The following is a 20466-nucleotide window of genomic DNA, read 5'->3' on the forward strand; positions in this document are numbered from 1 at the left end:
GGCTTTCTCTAATAAGCTGCTTAGAATGAACTTTACCTAGTTCTTTGCCATGATGTCAGCCCTTCCACCCACTCAAGACTGGTGTATGATGTGTGTCTGGTCATGGTCACAGATGTCCCCTAAACCATCAACTTACTTTAGATCTATGAAAAATGATTTGTATTTCCCATAGTTTTCTTTCTTTAGTCATTACTCTTTATGTTATTTCCATGTTATACTGGCCATGTTGTTAGATCGTATTTGGGTCTTTTTCTTCCTCAATTGCATAGCCCATCCTTAATAGGTAAATTTACTTTATTTACATTTATAGCCAGTATTACATTTGCGTTTATTTCTACCATCATATTTTGGACACTCTGCTAACCACTAGATTTCTTTGGTACTTATTTTCTTCTTTTTGGCTTTTAATTATTATTTTTTATATACTTCATCTCATCCTACTATATAGGAAGTGATAAATTTTATTTCTGTTCTTTTATGAACAAGAAATTAAGTTTTTCTTTTTATTATAAATATTCCAACATATTATAAATTTATTAAAAATTCCAAGCCCTCTCTGAAACAGTCAACAAAAAAGTCACACATGCTTTAACAAGGGAACAAGGAATTTGATAAAGGTAAGAAATGAAAATCTAGATAACTTTATTAATTAGAATTTTAATTGAACCATAAAAACATCATCATTCTTTCATGTACTGTTATTTATATTTACCAGCCATTTTATCTCATTTCTGTTTTGACTGGGATGAAGGAATCCTTCTCTCTGTGTTTATTTTTGGTGAAACTATCTTTATATTGGCTTCATTTATTTAATGATAGATTAGCCAAGTATAAATTTTTAGTTTGACAGTCTTTAAACATAACAGTTTTGTTTTTGTGGCATTTTTTCCCCTTGCTGATGAGGCGTTTAATGCCATTCTAAATAATATGCTTTGGAAGCAGTCTGATCTTTCAGTTTTTAGTATGTTGGCCTATTTTTATATGCTATTTAGTTCAAGCATGTTTAAGATAAACTTTATTATTATTATTTTCTTATCAAACTAATAATCTTTTGAAGTCCAGGTCTGTAGACTATGTGACTTATATAAAAAAAAAAGAAATGTAATAGCTTCTGCTAAATCTCTTCTAGTCCTAATTTCTTTTTGCAAATGACAAATATTTTGATACTTCTAGCTGTTTCTTCTTGTATTTATTCAATCTTACTAAACGATAATTTTGTGCATCTCATTTTTAATTTCAGTTTTATGCATTTGTAATGATTTCCACATGGGACATGATAGGTTAGCTGTCTTATATCCTTCCACCCTTCTGCAAACTCACTTCTTTTTACTTCGTTATCCTCCTATATAAAACATATTTTTATTTAAATCAATAGGCGCAGTTTAAATCACTATTACTTTGTAAATATTGTTCACTAAGTACATTGTGTGTTTTGATAATATTTCATTTATTGTATCAAATGTGATTTCAATGCATTGACATTTTGATTTGCTTGGTTTTTTAGGCAACTCTAATTCATCTTCAGATTCTCTTACACAAGCTGTCAATCTTAGATCAATTCAGGTTACATGTTAGATGATCAACCAGATCTATTTTTGTTTTTCTTGGAATCATTTATTGCCCATCTTCAAAATAAATTATTGATTTCTTAGTCTACTCTCCTTTTGGAAACACTGTGAGTATTCACTTCACCACACTCTTTTGTAAGCAACTCTTCATTTTCCTATAGATTCTTCTAGAAATTTGGCTGTCCAGTTTAGAAGAGCATGTCCTCCAGAAATTTCTTGGGAAAGGTTTTTGGGAAAATCTTGTACACCTGAAAATATTTTACCAATATCAATACACTTGATTGAGATTAGATGTGTGTAGAGTTCTATGCTGAAATCTTTTTTTTTCTTTCAGAATTTCTGTACTGACTTTTAGCTTTGAAAATGGTCTGCCTTCCCCACCTCCACATATGGAATCTCCTAAATTTTACTGTTTTTTCATGGTTCTCAGAAATTTTATCATGATTTCCTCCTATCCTCCTTGGTGTGTATCTTTCCATACAAATTGTTCTCACTTTCAGTGGAACCTTAAAATATAGAATACTTTATTTTTCCATTTTGGAAAATATTAAAAATATTACTTCTTCTGTAATCAGCTCTGTTAATTTCCCCCTTCCTGAATATATCCTTTCATTTTTTTAATCTACATGTACTTCCCATTCTGTATTTTTCCTACTTTGGGGTGGAATACTTCAAGTTTATCTACCAATATTCTATTGATTTGTTTTTTATATAAACATATAACAAATATTCAGTTGCTGACTAATAAAACTTGCGAACATATACACCACTTTTTGCAAGAGTCTGTTTTGGGGTATACTCAATATATACCAAACACAAGAAGTTAATTTTGAGTGCCCAGTTTCAGACAAAGGCATATTTTTCAGCCTGATATGTGTGTTATGTCCTTGTGCTTAAATGTGCACTCTTATTTATTCTTCGTTTTGTATTAAAGGTATTATTTTATGATACAATTTTATTTTAAGATATTTGAGTGTAATATGTAAGAGCCTAAAAGTTTTGAAATTGATGAAAAAATAAGATAAAAGAAGAATGCCTTCCCTAGAGAATTACTCCCTCACTTTTTCCCCCATCAGCAACAAACACTATTAAATATTCTCTTTCTCCATTGACAAAATCATGAGCTTTTTAAAATTTCATCATATGTATAAACTGTCTTTATTTATTTGACCACTTATATAAACCTGCTTGCTTTTAATTGATACATTTTATTTATATAAATTATATGATTATATTGATTAGAATAGAACTCGTAGAAATTTTTCTCTTAAATGAATGAGGTTTTGGAATTTAACTCCTTTCTATTTACTGACAGGGTTTTCAGATGCAATTAAAGTAATTATTAAGGGTCAGGAATATTTTTAACCTTAAGTATTTTGGTCTTTTTTTCTGCATTCTGAATGTTATTTTTCAGTAATATCCTCTCTCTCTTTGTTTATACAATAGTTTCTAATTTCCCTGAGGATTTTACATCTTAGATCTTATGTGTCTATAGAATGTTTCCTTGCTTCCTGATGCTACTTCTTTTTTTAACTGAATTTTTTCTTTGGTCTTTCTGTCATGTTAGAGACTATTCTCATTTGCGTGATGATTCTCAGTACGAGTTGATATTTAGAGAAAGTAAGTCAAAGGCTGATTATTATTTCTCTGTGTAAGAGCAGAGCTTCAGTGCAGGGAGACAGGTCAACAACGTACTGACCATTTATTTTTTATCACCAATATCAGCAGCTAAGGGCTTCACCATCCTGATCAATCTACTTTATTGAAAGAAAAGTTCTAATTCTCCTTCCTGGTGTATAGATTCCTAGAAGAAAAAAAAAAAAGAGTTATTTCTTGATCAGATTGTAAACTTTGACATTATTCCATTCCTTTGAATAAGGTACTTTGTCTAAAACTCTATCCTGGCAGGCATTTACTAGCTCAAAGATTCTTGGTTTATTTTCTGCAGACAGCAAAGTTCCAACTTTGTGCAGAATGGAGGAAAGCTTGTCTCCTGGCTGTACAGATGGAGGCCTTAGAGATCCAACTCTTCTTACGCAGAATTTTTATCAATCCAGCTTTCTGATTTGTTCTCATAGTCAATGTACCTTCAGTGAAGCTTTTTGTCTCCAATTCCTGCTTCTTTCTAAGGTTTTAAACATAAACTGGCTTGCCTCTCCATGTTTTCCTCCAGGTAAGCACTTTGATCTCATCTTTCTCCTTTCAATTAGGTTGTCAATTCACTCATCTCCTTTCTAACAAAATTCTAAAATTGTGTTGACACCTTTATTTCCCATTCTTTATGTTTATTATTTCTGATACCTCCCACCTGGACACATACCCTTCTTCTGGATTATGTTTGCATGCAGAAGGATCCTGAAATAAATGCAAATGTTCAAACTGCCATGTTAAACTGCACGTCTCTAAAGGTAGATTTATTTTCATTAAAACTAACCTACTCCCCAAATGCACTTGCAACTTGATCATTTAAGTCTTTAAACAATTCTACAAAATTCTGTCAGTTTCTCCTTAAACATTGTTTCTCCACTGCTATCTCTAATATCTCTTCATGGAACTTCTAGATATGTTGGAAGTTCTCACTATGCCTTTTTTCAAATCAACTCCTCATATATTTTTTAATCTCTTTGTCTTGCATTGGTGTGCTCTTGGTGACTTTCTCATGCAATTTATTAGTGCAGAAGATTTTTCTAAATCTAAAATTTTGTCTTTTAATATATCTGTATAGATCTGACTTGTACCCCATTGCAGTCACTATTATACCCCCCCTCCAAATTTCTATTTTTCTTTTTAATACCCACCTGTTTCTGTTTTTCTTTGGCCTATTATATTTGAGATTATTCTGTTTGCTTTAGAGAGGCTATTTCTGCTATTAGAATTATAAAATTCCATTAATTAAATCAGGTAGAATTTGTCTTATTCTTGTATAAATGTGGGAGTCAAGGATCCATATTGATTTGGCAGCCTGTTTGGTACTAAGGAATCAAGTTCTTCTGACTTGCAGTTCTGCTACCCTAACACATAAATGTTATTCCTGGGTTCAATACAACAAACAGAATTGTCAACTCTATATTTAGGAGAATCAAGACAGGCTTAAATTTTAGGAATCCCATCTTTTAAAGCAAAGATAAAGAATTTTACTGGGCATTACAGTGGATTCAAATATCAATGGTTGGGTGGGCCACGGTGGCTCAGCAGGCAGGAATGCTTGCCTGTGATGCCAGAGGACCTGGGTTCAATTACCGGTGCCTGCCCATGTAAAAAGTATATATATATGTATCAATGGTCACTCAAGAAAGAGAACACTGCAGGGGATTTGGAATACAAGTGAATTCAATTTGAAATTCTTATTAGTGTCAGTAGAGGGAATAATAGGTATCAATAGAAGGAAAAGGGGGATGATAGAAGAAGTATAGCAGCTAATTGAACTGTCACAGTCCTTCCACTAAAACTCAAGTAATACTTCAGCAATATAGGGAAATATAAATAAGCAAATTTCAGTCAACTGATTCTTAGAAAATCCAATTTAATTTCCCTGATCAACATTATACGAGTAACATTTAAATCAAAGAATGAACTATGCACAATAACATCCTAATATGAATTAAATTGATGGACTTTTTATTTTTCTATTCTTTTTTTGGAACATTGAAGTACTGCCTAAATTCTCTTAGTTAGCCATGCCCAAGGAATTAAAAGTTTGTGAGTAATCTCAATACTACTTTTACTCAAGTTCAGATCCTTGATTATTTTTAAAAGAAATATATTAGGAGCACTTTAATTACAACAAAATAACTGAACAGCCATCTCCATTTGAGAAGATTCAAGAGACAATTTGTTTTATATTCCATCATGGAATATAAAACATGAACACTGCATCTTGATATAGATATTGTGTACTGAAATTAACTGGAGATGTTAGTTTGGCACAGGTCAAACAAAAGGAACACTTGCAATGAAAGGCATAAACCTAAGCAGTTAGATGTAGAAAAGGTTTCATGGATCATTGATGCTCTATCCTCCCAAGGTTACAGAACCCAGAGAAAAACAAACTAGAAACTCCAAAAGCCTAACAAAGAGTATGTTACATAATTAGTTATAAAAAACAAATGTCTTGTAGAGTTTAAGAGATAAAGAAGCTCAGAACATGATTCAAATAAAGTGTAGCGATACAGTATTTGCATGTGAAGAGTGTATTGGAAATGCATTCCTGATGAGAATAATGAGGTTGTCTAAGGCAAACCTTGTGTGACTTATTAGCATACACAGGAAATTGTTCTACACCAATAATTTCAGTAAAGTGTTTTTATTTTCTGAGTGCTCTCTTTCTCATGTGGAAAACATCTTTATCTTCAGGACACTTAAGGAACTTACTTGTTGTTAAAAGGAGTAGGAGTGAAAAATCATAAGGGAATTAATAATATTCTCTCATCTAATATTTCACTATTTCAACCATATTAAGAATAATATTATTTATTAACTAATAGGAATATAAAGGGACATCAGTTTAAGTATAACACTAGTTTAAAGATGAGATGTAAAAATTAGGAGCCAAATGAATGTCTCGCTGGACATAATTACAATTTAAAATGTATAATACAGTTTTGAAAAGCTAATCAGTCACAAACAGCTATTGAATTGCATAATACCATGGTGAGACTTTTTTGACAGAAGGAAGATATAAAGCACTTCATTTTAAGGGACCAAGATATAATGTGGTTAGAAATGAAAGTAGCATTTAAATATCATATGCTCATTTCCTTTGCTCTAATGTAAACATCAGGGAAATAATCTTCCCTTGAAACAAAAGCTGTTTCAGGTAGACTCACATTTTGTCTCCGTGTTAGAAAATATAGGAACCATATGTCCAGGTACATGAAGAGAACACCAAGGTAGAGCCTTAGCATCAAAGGGGAATGATAAGTAGCATTACATCAAGTTGAAGGGGCATGCTGAGTAGAGCAGAGGGTTTGGACTTGAATCAACAGACAGCAGATCCTAGAAGCAAATTAGTGGCATCCTTAGCCTTCAAAACAAGTTCGCCTACAGGCAACAGCAAAGTATATTGCCTACAAACGACTTTAGAAGAGGGTACGTGCAGCTTCAAATACTTAAAAGTATGATGTTAAAACAAATATTTCAAAATTTTCAGTAACTGTCAAAATGCTACACTAAATTAGTCTGAGATATGTGGGGTGGGGCCACAAGATGATTGCAGAGATATGAATATGAGAAAGAAACAAATAATAGGGTGTATTACATGTCAAACTCTGCTTCTATAATTTAAAGAAGTATTTTTCATTAAGCTTCCCTGCTCATAAAATCACACGGTAGCTAGGTTGACTTATGTGATTTCTTCCCAAATCAGGCAAAATGGATAGACCAAATTTTAATTAATAATCTGTTTTTCTGAGCAAGGAGTCAGGGAAATCTTCTTCATAACCTCTATGGCCTGTCTTTTGCTCTGGGTGAAGGGAAAATAACCATGCTTAGATATCAAGAGGGTATACAGCCAGGGGCGTTTCAATAGTGGTACGAGAGAAGCAATGAGCATCTCTTTTCATATGGGGGCTCTCCACGCTCACAGCTCCAACCAGCCTCCTATTGAGAAGTGAGAACCTGAAAATAAAATCAACTACTGATTGAGTAAGTGAGACCCTGTGAAAGAAGATTGACTTTTGAGTATGATGATTGCTGGCTGAAGGGATGGAGGAAAGAGCTTCTTAAAATTTGGGTAATATGATAATATGGATAGATTTGAAAAAGTACAAGACAATTTTTGGATGTCACGTTTTGTAGTGGAAAAGATAAAGATACACATCCTTTCATTGCCCTTTACCCCAACTTTATTTTTTTTAGATTATATTTCTGGTTTCATTACAGATCCTTTTTCTTTGCTCACTCTGTATGTGCTATATATTCTTTCCTCATCTTCTTTAATCACACAAGCATTGACCTTTGCGTTGGCTCTTTCCTGAAATTGTTCTTGAGTTGTTCACATGGCTTCCTCCCTGAATTATTTCAGACCTCTACTCAACGTCGCTTTCTGGAAAAGTCCTGGCTTGAATATCGTCTTTAAGATAATACACATATATTATTTTAACTTTGTTTCCTAACACTTATCCTTATGAGCTTATGTAGTTTATTTATTGATTTTTTCCCACCTCTTGAATATGTTCTGCATCAGAGAAGAACTTTGTCTGTTTTATTCACCATCTTATCTCAGTATTTTAGAACTGCCAGGCACATTCAACACACAATTGTTATTGCTCGTGTTGTTTAATCAAAAATACAATACATGCAAGTGGAAATTGATCCATTCACTGGACAAAGGTTTGTTTAGTTTCTGCTAGGTTTTAGACTCTATGCTGGGACCAATCGGTAACACCTATCTGAAATTTTACAACTGCCCAGCATATCTCCATTTTCAAATGCTAGTCACCATCCCTGTTTTCCAGCAAAGCATATTTCTGATCTTGAGTGAGCCATCATATGTTGGCAAATGCATTTTATTTGTTTTTATTCACATGGGCAGGCACCGGAATGCAAATGCATTTTGAAAAGATTAATATTGATAAAATATATTACATGAAAACAACTATTTATTTGGATAATCCATGGCATAACCATGAAATACAAAAGCCAAAGGTTAAATTGGATGTGGTATCATTGGCAGAACCAAAGTCATTGTTGAGTCTGCTCTTTCCCTCATGAGCACAAACTTTCTTGGCTCTGTGCTCTGAGTGGACATTAGAATATAGATTGAAATAAAATTGTGTGATGTATAGGCTGTACCTCAATTTCCTCATCTATAAACATTTAATTAAGTTGTTTTCTAGTAGGAAAATAAACATATCTTGCTATGAGAATAATTAAATATACTTCTATGCAAATGCAGACATTTGCATGGCTGAATGCCTGACCGTTGTGGGACACCCTCCCTCAACCCATTCCCAACCTCCTCCCTTTCCAATTTGAAATTGCCATGAAGACAGGAGCTGTGTCTGCTGTGGTGTTCCAGGGGAAGATTCCGCTTTCCTGAAATAATTGTCTTCCTCACCTTGCATCCTAGTTCTTGCTGGAATGTGAACCTTTTTTCTATGACTACAGAAACCACCTAACGACCACAAGACTTTGCCACTGACGGAAACCTTTTTCAACCAGCCTGATGTCCTGTCAGGAAAGGCTAAAAATTATTCATTATTCACTGTCGGGTTTTTGCTTATTTACGGTCAGAGGCATCCCTAAATATCCTCACTTTATTGGAGATTCAGCTCAAATCATTTTTTACATTTGTTCCTGACATATCGCAAATCCCTTCTTAAGACACACTACGGCACTGGAGGGTAAAACACTTTATGGAAGAGCACCATTAGAAGACAGAAATGATAAATCTGGGATTTATTTTATTGCTTAAAACCACCCCACCGCTTCACCTCAATCCCTACCACCATTCTCCAAAAGCTGACAGAGTCACTGTTTATATTTTTTGGTTGTAATAAGATTCAAGAAATAGATAATATTTAGGCTTGTTAAAACTCTTAGGGGAATAAAGATGTGAAGACACCAAGTTTATTTTGTGGAATTAATATTACATTTGTACCACGACTTTAAGCCTACTTCATTACACTTGTGTGGACATGACCTCCACGCCCCTTTAAAAGATATATAGTTTTCTATTTTATGGGCATAACAGCATTTATAACACCTTCCCCCAATTGAAAGATGTTCTTGCCCCTATCATTTGCAGCCTGATGTATATGTCATTTCACAGATTTGGGATAAATTTGCAAAGATGAGATTTCTGAGAAAATATCTAAATAAATGTGTAAGTTTGCTACATGTCCCTAAATTTTCCTTCAGAGGGCTTTTACCTGTTCATATCAACCAATTCATAAGGGAACCTATTACCAGCCAGTATTTTCAACATATTATATTGATTATTCTTCAGATTATTTTGACAATCAAATAAAGTATAAATGAATCTCAATGTAGGTTTCCTTCTCTAATCAGTAAGGTCAGTCATCTATTTGTATAGCTACAGCCACTCGATTTATTTTACAGTGGACTGACTATTCATATACATAGTTCCTCCCATGCCCTCATTTCCTGGATGGATTTGGAGGATCCTTTGGTGGATTCGGCGTCCCCAGGTTTCGGTGAATCCACATGATGGAAGGAGTCAGATAACTAACATATTTCCACCCTTCCCCACTGCTCCACACGGTGCTGTGACATGAGAGAGGGATACACCTGAATGGCGTTGAGCACTGACACATTAGGATTCCTGTGGTGTCCCCACAGTTATCTTTCTCTAAGTCGCGATGGTATGCGATGGTTTCAGTTCATCCTTTCTTTTCCTTCCTCCTACACATGAATCTTCTCAGCCTTTGCCTCACTGTCGATCCCTTTGAAGGGCCCTCCTTCTTAACCTTTACCCTGGAATATGAGAGGAGGATTTGAAATTCTTGGAGGAATAGTTTCCAATGAAGAGACAGGGCTCATGTCCAGTTTCTTGGGTTCTGCCAAAGGGGAGAGATCTAAGCAGCTGTGGGGAGAAAGGGAACCCAGGGTTTTCTGGGCAGTCACAGTCATGGACGGGACAGGAAATGCCTAGGCAGCTAGAGTAAAATGTCAAATGCTACGTGATTTTCCTTCTCATTTGATGGTAGCAGAGAGAGCACTTGAACCTGACAAGCTGTGTGAAAATTTAATTTTATTCCACAGCCAGTGGAGGAGGGGAGCAAAAGGATTTTGTGGGTTCTGACTGCCTATCATCTCAGGTTTCTGATAATTCCCCTCTTGCTTTCCTCCCCTGGGCTAAAACAGTAGGTGATGTCTTACAGGCAGGAAGGGCCCAGCCTTCTCAACCTCTCTGCCCAGCTCACTGAGGACTGAGCTTAGTGTCCCACCATCCTGTGCCCTTTCTAGGGCAGGCTGAGCTGCAAACCCCAGTGTCCCAGTCCTCTTCAGAAGAGTCATGGTTCCTCTCTAACTCATGATATTTTTTGTACTTTAGTGTAAGCACCTAAATTCATGAATGTTAAAAGAAAATATCATTGATCAACAACTATATACAGTATATTTCTTAGGTGCTTCAGATACAACACTGAACAACACAGAAAAGAAAGAAAAAATCATGCCCCAACAGGCCATACTTTTTTTTTTTTCTGCATGGGCTGGCACCAGTAATCGAACCTGGGTCTCCAGCATGGCAGGCAAGAACTCTGCCACCGTGGCCTGCCCATAGACTATACTTTTTAGTGGAGAAAAAATTGCTACCGATCACCCAAAGATTTGGACCCTGAACTTCAGATGAAAAATGTGAACATTCAATTCTACATGATATTCTAGTGGTAAATTAAACATGGATTTAACTTCTCTTTTGAAGGGAAAAAACCTTAAGTGCATAAAATGCATTGATTTATCATTGACATTGGAGATAAAATATAAGTAAATGAAGCCCATAATCCATGAAAAATCATGGAAGATAACTAGACCAAGAATTCAGACTCAAAGGTGAAAAGTAACAATGGACAATTTGGATAGAGAGTAATATTAAGCAAAAAATGACTATATTTCACTATATTTCAGAGATGAACTGAGGAGAAATAAAATAACACATATTGTTTGTGAATGAAAGCAGATTCAAGAACAATTATATCTGCCCAACCTGGCATTTGTATATAACCTGCCTTAATGGAAGCTGCTGCGTTTTATCACATCCAAGGGCAATTTTCAGCTATAGCAACTGGTTAATGCTCAGGAATTGAAATAGATGAGGTAATGCAGATCCCCTGTTTCTCATCCTCTTCTCATTTATACAGCCAGCTTGCTACAAGCCTGGTCTGAGTGACACGGGAGCTCCTGTGTGCCTTCCTTATCCCTCACACTTGTCCTTACCTTCCCCGGAATCCTTCCCAGCTACCCAGTTCACATGCCACTCTCACCTGAGCCACGCTGTATCGCTGAGAAAATTCACAGTTACTTTCCAAATTCAGTTTAAATATTCCTTAAGTGAAAAAATCACAAGGATGATTCAAAGCACGCCTCAAATAATTGCAGATTTTTATTTAGAAGGTACATTTCACATTGTATTATTAACTATGTGACCCAATGAATAAAATGAAGAGGGAAAAGATGTCAATTTTTATTTGTTATAAATTGTATCAATAGATATCTTAATTTAAATAGTAAGAGATAACAGGTTGGGAGGAACATAATCTCTATGGAAAGAATTGTCTAAGAGAAAGCAGGTAGCACATTTTCAAAATGCAATTTTATTGAGATATATTCGCGCAGCACAGAAACCATACCAAGTATGCAATCATACTTGGGTCACAGTATCATCACATGGTCGTGCATTCTGCAGGTGGCACATTTTTGTTATTTCCTTTTAAGGACTGCTACAATTAAAGTTGTCATGAACACAGTTTTGTGTCCCTTTTGGTGACTCTAGACAGAAACTTTGGTTGGATGGAATCTGCGTCCTCAGGTATATACATATATATGTTAAATTTTGGTAATGGCATCAAACACTTGTTCAAAGTGGTTCTATATCACTGACATTACTGCTAGTTGGTCTTAACTGCAGTTTGCTTCACCTCTCAATTACAAATCAAAACTAAGATCGAAGTACTGAGCTCACGGATAGTTTATTTTTTCCTATTTTAATTTTCACAATCTTATGACATAATCTGTGACATTACTCTATAATAAAATATTTCTAATTCACCAACACAAATGATTTTCAAATGTATTCCACCTATTTCATCTGTCATCATCAAAATCGTTACCATCTACAAGATTTAAAAATAATGTCTTCCTGCTCTTCTACTCCTTTAGAATTCCTCAGTGTCTTCTTTACATTCATCATGACATCTTGCCTACCTACTTCAATTCACAAGGTCCTTCAGCCTCCCTGAATTTTTATTCCCCAAATCTATTTTTATCCCCACTCACTTCACAATTCCTGATTCTACTCCTCAGCAGATGAATGACTTGGAAAAGTCACAAAACCCTATGATTGGTATTAATAAAACTCATATCTAGTTTAACTGGACTGGACTACTGATTCTAATTTGTAATCGTGTTGTCTGTCTCTTCCTTCATTCCTGAGACATTCTCATGGGTGCCCCAGACCACATTAGCAAGCTCCATCCTCAAAACACTGCTCCACGAGTCTCTGAACAAACCCTTTTTCACCCAGTTTCCTTGCAACTTGCTGTCTGTATGTTTCAGGCCAAATAAACTGTCAGCACATGAGTCTCCTAATATCTAAATCCAAATCTTTTTCATTTTTATTTGTGTCATTTAGGAAATATTTATTGATTTCCTATGACGTGTAAGGAAGCATGTAAAGTACTGCCATGATATATAAGTGCATTATATAAAAATTCTTCTTCAATGAATTCAGAGTTCTCCTCTGGAATTTCTAATATTCTTGATTCTTGTGTTCCTTGAAAGTCTCTCTTGCTTCAAATTGGGTTTATGCTCTGCTATCTGCTTTCTGAATACTTATTTTCTAACCATTTCTTTTCTTCCTTAGTATATAAAGGGCTTTTTTTCATTCAATTAAGGATATATGGGGTGCCTGCTAAGCTATCTTATGGATTTCTTCTCCTGTCTCTAAATAAATAGTAAAAATAATTATGATAGTAATTAACTACTTTACTATGTGTTGTGCACTATTTTAAGCTCATTTTTTTCATTAGTTTATTTCATTTTTACTTTCCCGTGAACCTTATAATGTAGAAAGTGTCTCTCTATTTTGCAGAAATGAAAGTTGAAATTCAGGATAAATGATTTGGCCAACATCTGAAAGCTGATAGTGTCAGAGCTGGCATCAGAAACAAGAAGCCTGGCCCTGGGCTCCCACACGCTAGCCGCAAACTTCCAGGGTTTTCTTTTAATTATTTGAGGCTCTTGTGCACTAGGATATGTAGATAATTTGCGTGCATTTGTTTTATCTTGCTGCTATAATATTTTACCACAATTTAACAACTTAAAAAATACAAATTCATTATCATCTGTGCTCAGAAGTCTGGGTGTGCTCACATGATTCTAAGTTCCTTGTCTTCCAAGGCAAGAAAACACAGCAATGTCTGGCTGGGTCTATTATCTGGAAGTCACATGTCATAGGGACTCACCTTTAAGTAACCGTAGCCTGCCACCAGGTATATACTGATCATTCTGATAATTTTATTCCAAAACTCAATTTTTGCTCACTCATACATTCTATAAACTACTCATTAACTTACTACACAGTGCTCTTTAATGAGAATTCAAAGGTCAGAAGGTTCGACCCTTAATTACTGACAGTACAATGGAAAATAGGAAGACAAATATCCAGCTGTAATTAGACAAATTCTATGGAATAAAAAAGCAGAAAATGTAATGGGAACAAAAGGAGATCTTCCTTTAAAATGCCAATTTGATATTTATTTTCACCTCTTCCTTCCCAGTGGAAAAAGTAGACACCAATGTTTCTAAAATTCAACTTACTATTTAGGCCACCCCATGAGCTATCTACCTCTGCTAACTCTACTTTATTTACATTTGCCGCTATTCAGTAAACTCAGTTTTGAAATTCTGGAGCCTTCTTTGGCTCCTCTCTTGCTCCATTTCTTAATTAAAATCAAGTTTTCTTTTGGAATACTCTTGTCTACAACCTTTATTCCATTACTACTACCAGTACTACCCATTACAAACATGTGCTAAGTCAATACACACATGAGGCAAAATGAATTCATCTTTGATATGAGATGCATCAAATTACTGATAAGCTACCAAATGGACATCCTCATTTCATAACTTTATTGAAAATGTGTATATAACAGTTCCTACAAATGTTCAATTATGGATAAAGCCTTTTGCTTATAGCATGAAACAGGGGTGGTGGTGGTGAGAACATTCTAGAGTTCTCCTTAAAAATATTTTCTTATCTGCTTTTTCATAGACTATTATCTCTCATCTTCAAATTGTCAGAACATGTTTTCCAGAAAAGAAAGCACAAATGATAAAATCTTTATGATTTACCAAAGTCACAATTCTCTGATCAAACCTTGGAATTAGAATTCCCACCGCATTTTACTCCGGCTATGCACTATTCTTAATGTTTGTTAACCACCTATGCATCCCACAAGTAAAAGAGTTTTATTATATTCACGTGTAATATAAATGTTTTTTAACTTACAAAATATAATGCCAACATGGGATCTGGGCATTAATCTGTGTGAAGTTTTTCTTTTACATCAAGTTGATAAAACAAAGTTCTGGCTGGAATTGTACAAATTGTAGTATGAGATAATGCAGAGCCCTTCTTGGATTTATTGGCTCCACTCTGCTAATAATGGGCCAGCTTCTTATTCTTTAGTGATCTATGGGAATTTAGAATACATATGAAAGCCTAAGATTATTCCCATAAAAAAGTATTATATGCACACAAGAGGGACAAATATATGAAAGCTACTTGGGTCAGTGTTTCAATGATTAATATACATCGAACCTTAAATTATGAAAACTTAGAGGTTTTCATAAGTGATATATTAGATATAATAATATTATATAGTGAATAATCTAAACTTAAGTTATTTGAGAAGAGATCGATTTTAAATGACTTTTAACTTAGGGTTTGAAATCATGTGTTTTTGGACAAACTACTTAAAATAATTCTACTTAAATTATTTTGTAAAATAAAAATGTCCCAAGGAAAGGTAAAGAGGACAATTGCATTCCATTTTCTCTTTGTATTTCTATCTCAAATATAGTATTTTGTGACTACAAGCATACATTAAAACTGTGAAAGCTGTTAGTATTTTCTAGTGACAGTGACACATTTAATTACTAAGGTCTTTCATTTTGGGAAAAAGCTCATTCAAGATCTTGATGACATAATGTGATGATTTGGAGGCTTTATGGTCCCCACAAAATTATTTTCTTAAATTAATCCATTGTGGATGTGGACCCATTTTAGGTAGGATCTTTGGTGAGTAGGATCTTAAGTTAAGATGTAACCCACTTCATGCAGGGTTGGTCTTAATCTTCTTATTGGAGTCCTTAAAAGAGCGCAAAATTCAGAGAGAAAGACACATAAGCTGAGAGAGGAAACCATAGAAACTGAGAGGGAAAGCCACGGAAGCCAGAAGTTGGAAGAAATAAAACCTGGAAGAGAAGGGAGAGACCAGCAGTTGCAGTCACATGCCTTGCCATGTGACAGAGGAGTCTGGATTGCTGGCAGCCTGTCTTTAGGAAGACGGGATCATCCTAATGGTGCCTAGATTTGGACATTTTCATGGCCTCAGAACAGTAAGCTTGTAAGCTAATACATTCCCATTGTGAAAAGCCAGTCCATTTCTGGTATTGCATTTTGGCAACTTTAGCAAACTAAAACACATATCATTGGTTATTACCAGTTGAGTTAAAGATGTCCAAGCTGCTTATAATTTCGCCCATTCCTTGTCTTACACCTCATATTACTGTGCCCCGAAGAAAATCTATATTCTTCCCTTGGCTACATATAAAGATACCCTCAAACAGATTTTGCATTCAGGTCCCACAGTAAAAGTTTAGAAATAATGTTTCAACCAGGTGACTGATGCCAAACTCCATTCAAAAAGAGAGAGGCATTGTATGGACAGAGGCATAGTATGGTTTTCAAATGTTGCCAACTTTTCTGTATCAACCATAAGGGTCCCAGATGGATTTCTGACTCTGTCATCGAAAATTTAGTAGCCTGTGTGGAAACACATCTGAATTTTATTGAATCTGATCATTTTTTTTCCACCATCAGTATTCCATTCATCATCAGCTCCTGCTGTGGCCACACCACCTGTTTGTTCCATCTGCAGTCTCTCTGAATCGGTTGCTTGCATCCTCTCTCTGCTTAGTTTTATATCCACTCACTCATTAGCCATAAATGAAGTCTGTTGCTTCCAAGCTGTCAAAAGTATATTGGGAAACTCCACTTCATTTTTCTTTACATAATCTTGCTTTTCATAAAAATGAATGAAAACCTTTAGCCTTTTCAAAGAGTTGTAATGCCTCCTGACAGCTTTGTAAATTAAATAGATAGAGGAACACAGATGGTTCAAAGGGAGTGAAAATCAGGACATACTATTGTGCCTTGAGCAAGAGATGGATATTTTGAAACTCCTGCAGTGGATTATTAAGAGACCCCCACTGGCATAAATGCTTTCATAAATTATTTCATACACTATTGAGATAAAATACATGGGTACCCTCTGTTTTATATTAATTAGGCATCTGCAAAAACTGAGATATATCTTTGAGGTCTATTCTAATCGGTGTCTTTTTTTTTTTCTTGGAAAACATCCTTAAAAAAAAAGACCTACTAAATAAGTTTTTAAATATAGTTTTAATCACTTCACTGAATATGTTTTACTTAATCATCTGAAAACAAGCTGCAAATGTTTTATCTCATTTATGTATACATTTATTTATTCACTTAATTATTTAATAAATATTTATGAGGTTTCTGTGATATGACATGCATTGCATTGGATGCCTGCTGTTACAACTTCGTGGAAGATAGAACAGCAAACAAAAGGTATGAGACAAGGCAGAATCTGCTCTGATAGGGATACAGACAGGGTGCTACCTGGCCTCACAAGAGGGCTTTGCCTTATCCTGGCAGAAAACTTGGTTCTGGACTGGGAGGTGAGGGAAATTTTGAACAATTGATTCTAGTAATAGGAGTGCAACTGATTTAGCAGGACATTTCATTTTTTTGAAATGCAAGAATTGAAAAAAAAAATTCTGTAACTCCCTTAAAGGTAAACTTTTCCCTTTGACTTTAATTTGACCCTTTGATAACTTGGTCAGAATTCATAATTTTTCACTTACCTACATGTGCTATTCTAGTCTCATTTCATTATTTAATCCTGTGACATTTTTAAAAAATGTTTTTCTCTTAGTTCATTCTGCCTAGTACTCTTTTATCAAAATCTATTTGTATATTTAATGAAGGCAGACAAAGAACATGTATGAAATTCTAAAAATAAATCAAAGACTTGTAATCATTACCACCCAAGTTAAATATATATATATATTTATATTTTATAAATTTGTATATATATAAAACTGCCAGTCTCCTGGGTCATGCTCTGAGATTCACTTCCCTCATATCCCACTCAGGCATAATTGCTATCTAGAATTTTGTATCTAACTACCCCTTGTTCTTTTTCAATAGTCCTACCACATATGCATATACCTCAAAACAATATATCACTTACATTTGCATACATTTGAATTTTATATGAATAATAAATGGTACCACTGTACTTTTTTTCTGCAGTTTATTTTTTCAGCCAGTATATTTGTGAGGTTTAGCTACTGATTGTACAACTAGACTCTATTCATTTCCATGGCTGTATTGTACTCCACTGGGTTGCAACTTGTTGACAATCACATCTGGCTAAGCAATCTGTTTTACATTTTCCTGTATATTTAGTAAGAAAATGTAGATGTCTTAAGAAAATGTGATTATTCTATTAACCTGCAGCCTTTCCTCAGAGAAGGTATCTCCCTCTTGAGGACTTAATTTGGGCATTTCATGGACTTAGAACCGTAATTTGTAGCCTAGTAATCCCCCTTGTTAGAGCCAATCCATTTCTGGATTGCATTCCAGTTTGCATTCCAGCAGCTTTAGCAAACTGAAACACGTTCTATGTAAATTCTCCTTTCTCTCTAGATGCGTTTTAAAATTAATTTTAATTTTTATTTATTTGAAATAATTTAAAACTAACACTCAGTTTTAAGAAATAATAAAGAGATTCAGTGTAGCCTTTATGGAGTTTCCCAATGGTAAGAACTGGCTATGCCGTAGCATAATATCACAATCAGGAGCATGACATTGATACAATTAGCTAATGATATTTATATTTCTCCAGTTTTATATGTGTGTGAGTATATGTGTGCATTTTTGCACCTGTATGTACTTAGTTCTGTGTGATTGTCAGAAGTGTAAATTGCTGTATCCGAACCACTATTCTGTCACCACAAAAATCCCTGATATTGATATCCCTTCTACTTGTCACCACCCTCAAACCCCCATCCTCAACCATTGGCTACAACTATTCTGTTTCCAATCGTTACAATTTTGTCATTTCAAAAATATTATATGAGTGGAATCATATACAAGGAATCATTCATGTTGTCATTGAGTTTGGCTTTTTTCATTTAGCATAGTTCTCTTCAGATTCCTCCAATTTTATGCATGTATCAAATTTTTGTTCCTTTCTGTTACTGAGTAATCTGTGATAGGGATGCAAAAGTTTTTTGATTTGTTTGTTTTTGTATTTTTAACCATTCAACCTTTGAGGGACATTGGGGTGTTTCATTATTTTCCATTATGAACAAAGTAGCCATGAACATTTACATTTGTGTACGTGTGAATGTAAGTTTCTGTTTCTGTGAGACAAATACCCAGATAATTGCTGGGTCATATGGTAATTGCATGTTTAGATGTATTAGAAAAGAGTAAAATGCTTTCCAGACTGGCTGTACCATTTTATTTTCCCATAACTAATATATGATTGGTCCATATTACTCTGCCTCCTTGCAGTATTCAGTGTGGTCACTATTTTATTTATTTATGTAATATTTAGCCATTCTTATGGATTTATAGTTGTATCTTACTATGATTTTAATTTGCATTTCTCTAATTAGTAATATATTTGAACATCTTTTCATGGTACTTATTCACCATCTATATACCCTCTTTAGTGAAGTGTCTCTTCATGTTTTTGCCCATTTTCTAGTTGGATTATTTTATTTTTTGTTGTTGTGTTTGAGAGAACTTTATATTTAAAACATAGCTTCAAAATATTTTTCCCCAGTCTTTACCTTGGCTTTTTAATACTCATAACAGGATTTTGGCAGAAGAAACTCTTCTTTAATTTTATGAGATCTGGTTAAACAAATTTTGTGTTTTTGGATTGTGCTTTTGCTGTCAAAACTAAGAACTCTTCATTGAGCCCTAGGATATGAAGATTTTTTTTCTAAAAGCTTGATCACTTTCATTTTGCATTTAACTCCATGATCAATTTTGAGTTAACATGTATATAAGGTGTAAATTTAGATTCATATATTTTGCCTATGGATGTCCAGTTCTTCTAAAACTATTTGGCAAAAGGCTATCCTTCTCCCATTATCAAAAATCAACTAAGCCTATTTGTGTGGATATATTTCTGAGTTCTTCATTCCATTTCATTACCTAAGTGTCTTTCTTCCGATTCCACACAATCTTGATAACTATAGCTAGACAGAAAGACAATATTGAATAGAGTGATTCTCCCACTTCATTTTTCCATTACAAGATAATTTTAGCTATTTTTCCATATACATTTTAGAGAAGGTTTGTGTTAAATCTGTAGATCACTTGTGGGAAAATTGACACTTTTACTATTTTGAGTCTTTCACCTCGTGCATATGGCATGTCTCTCTATTGATTTCAGTATTCTTTGCTAATTTTATCAGTTTTTTAAAAAATTTAAGCATATATTTCCTGTATATTTTCATAAGTTTGTATCAAAAAATTTCATTTTATTTGTGGTGATTTTAAATGGTATTGTGTTTTTAATTTTGTCTTCTACCTGATCATTATTAGGATATATTAGTATAGTATATTAAAGTGTGGCTGCTTTCTGCATGTTAGATCTGATATCCTGCAACTATACCAAGCTCAATTATTTGCTTTAGTAGATTTTTTTTGTATATTTTTGGTGGTTTTTCTATGTAGGTACTTATGTTATTTGCAAAAATAAATTTTTATTTCTTCTTTCCAACCTGTATCCTCCTATTTTATTTTTTCTTACCTTATTGCATTTGCTAGTACTTCCATTACTTTGTCGAATGAAAGTGGTGGAAACACAGACTCTTG

General features: G+C 34.3%; 1 long non-coding RNA gene across 1 annotated transcript in view; it reads right to left on the minus strand.

The window, feature by feature from the left end:
• Positions 1–1483: 1483 nt before the first annotated feature.
• LOC143662535 (uncharacterized) overlaps positions 1484–20466 on the minus strand; it is a 65668-nt gene continuing 46685 nt past the window's right edge. The window contains exons 4-5 of the long non-coding RNA XR_013165396.1: positions 3268–3372; positions 1484–1816 (exon numbers count right to left, since the gene is read on the minus strand). This is a non-coding gene — a long non-coding RNA (uncharacterized LOC143662535). The remainder of the gene's footprint in view (positions 1817–3267; positions 3373–20466) is intronic.

Source organism: Tamandua tetradactyla, chromosome 18, assembly GCF_023851605.1.
Source record: "Tamandua tetradactyla isolate mTamTet1 chromosome 18, mTamTet1.pri, whole genome shotgun sequence".
NCBI classification, from domain to species: Eukaryota; Metazoa; Chordata; class Mammalia; order Pilosa; family Myrmecophagidae; genus Tamandua; species Tamandua tetradactyla.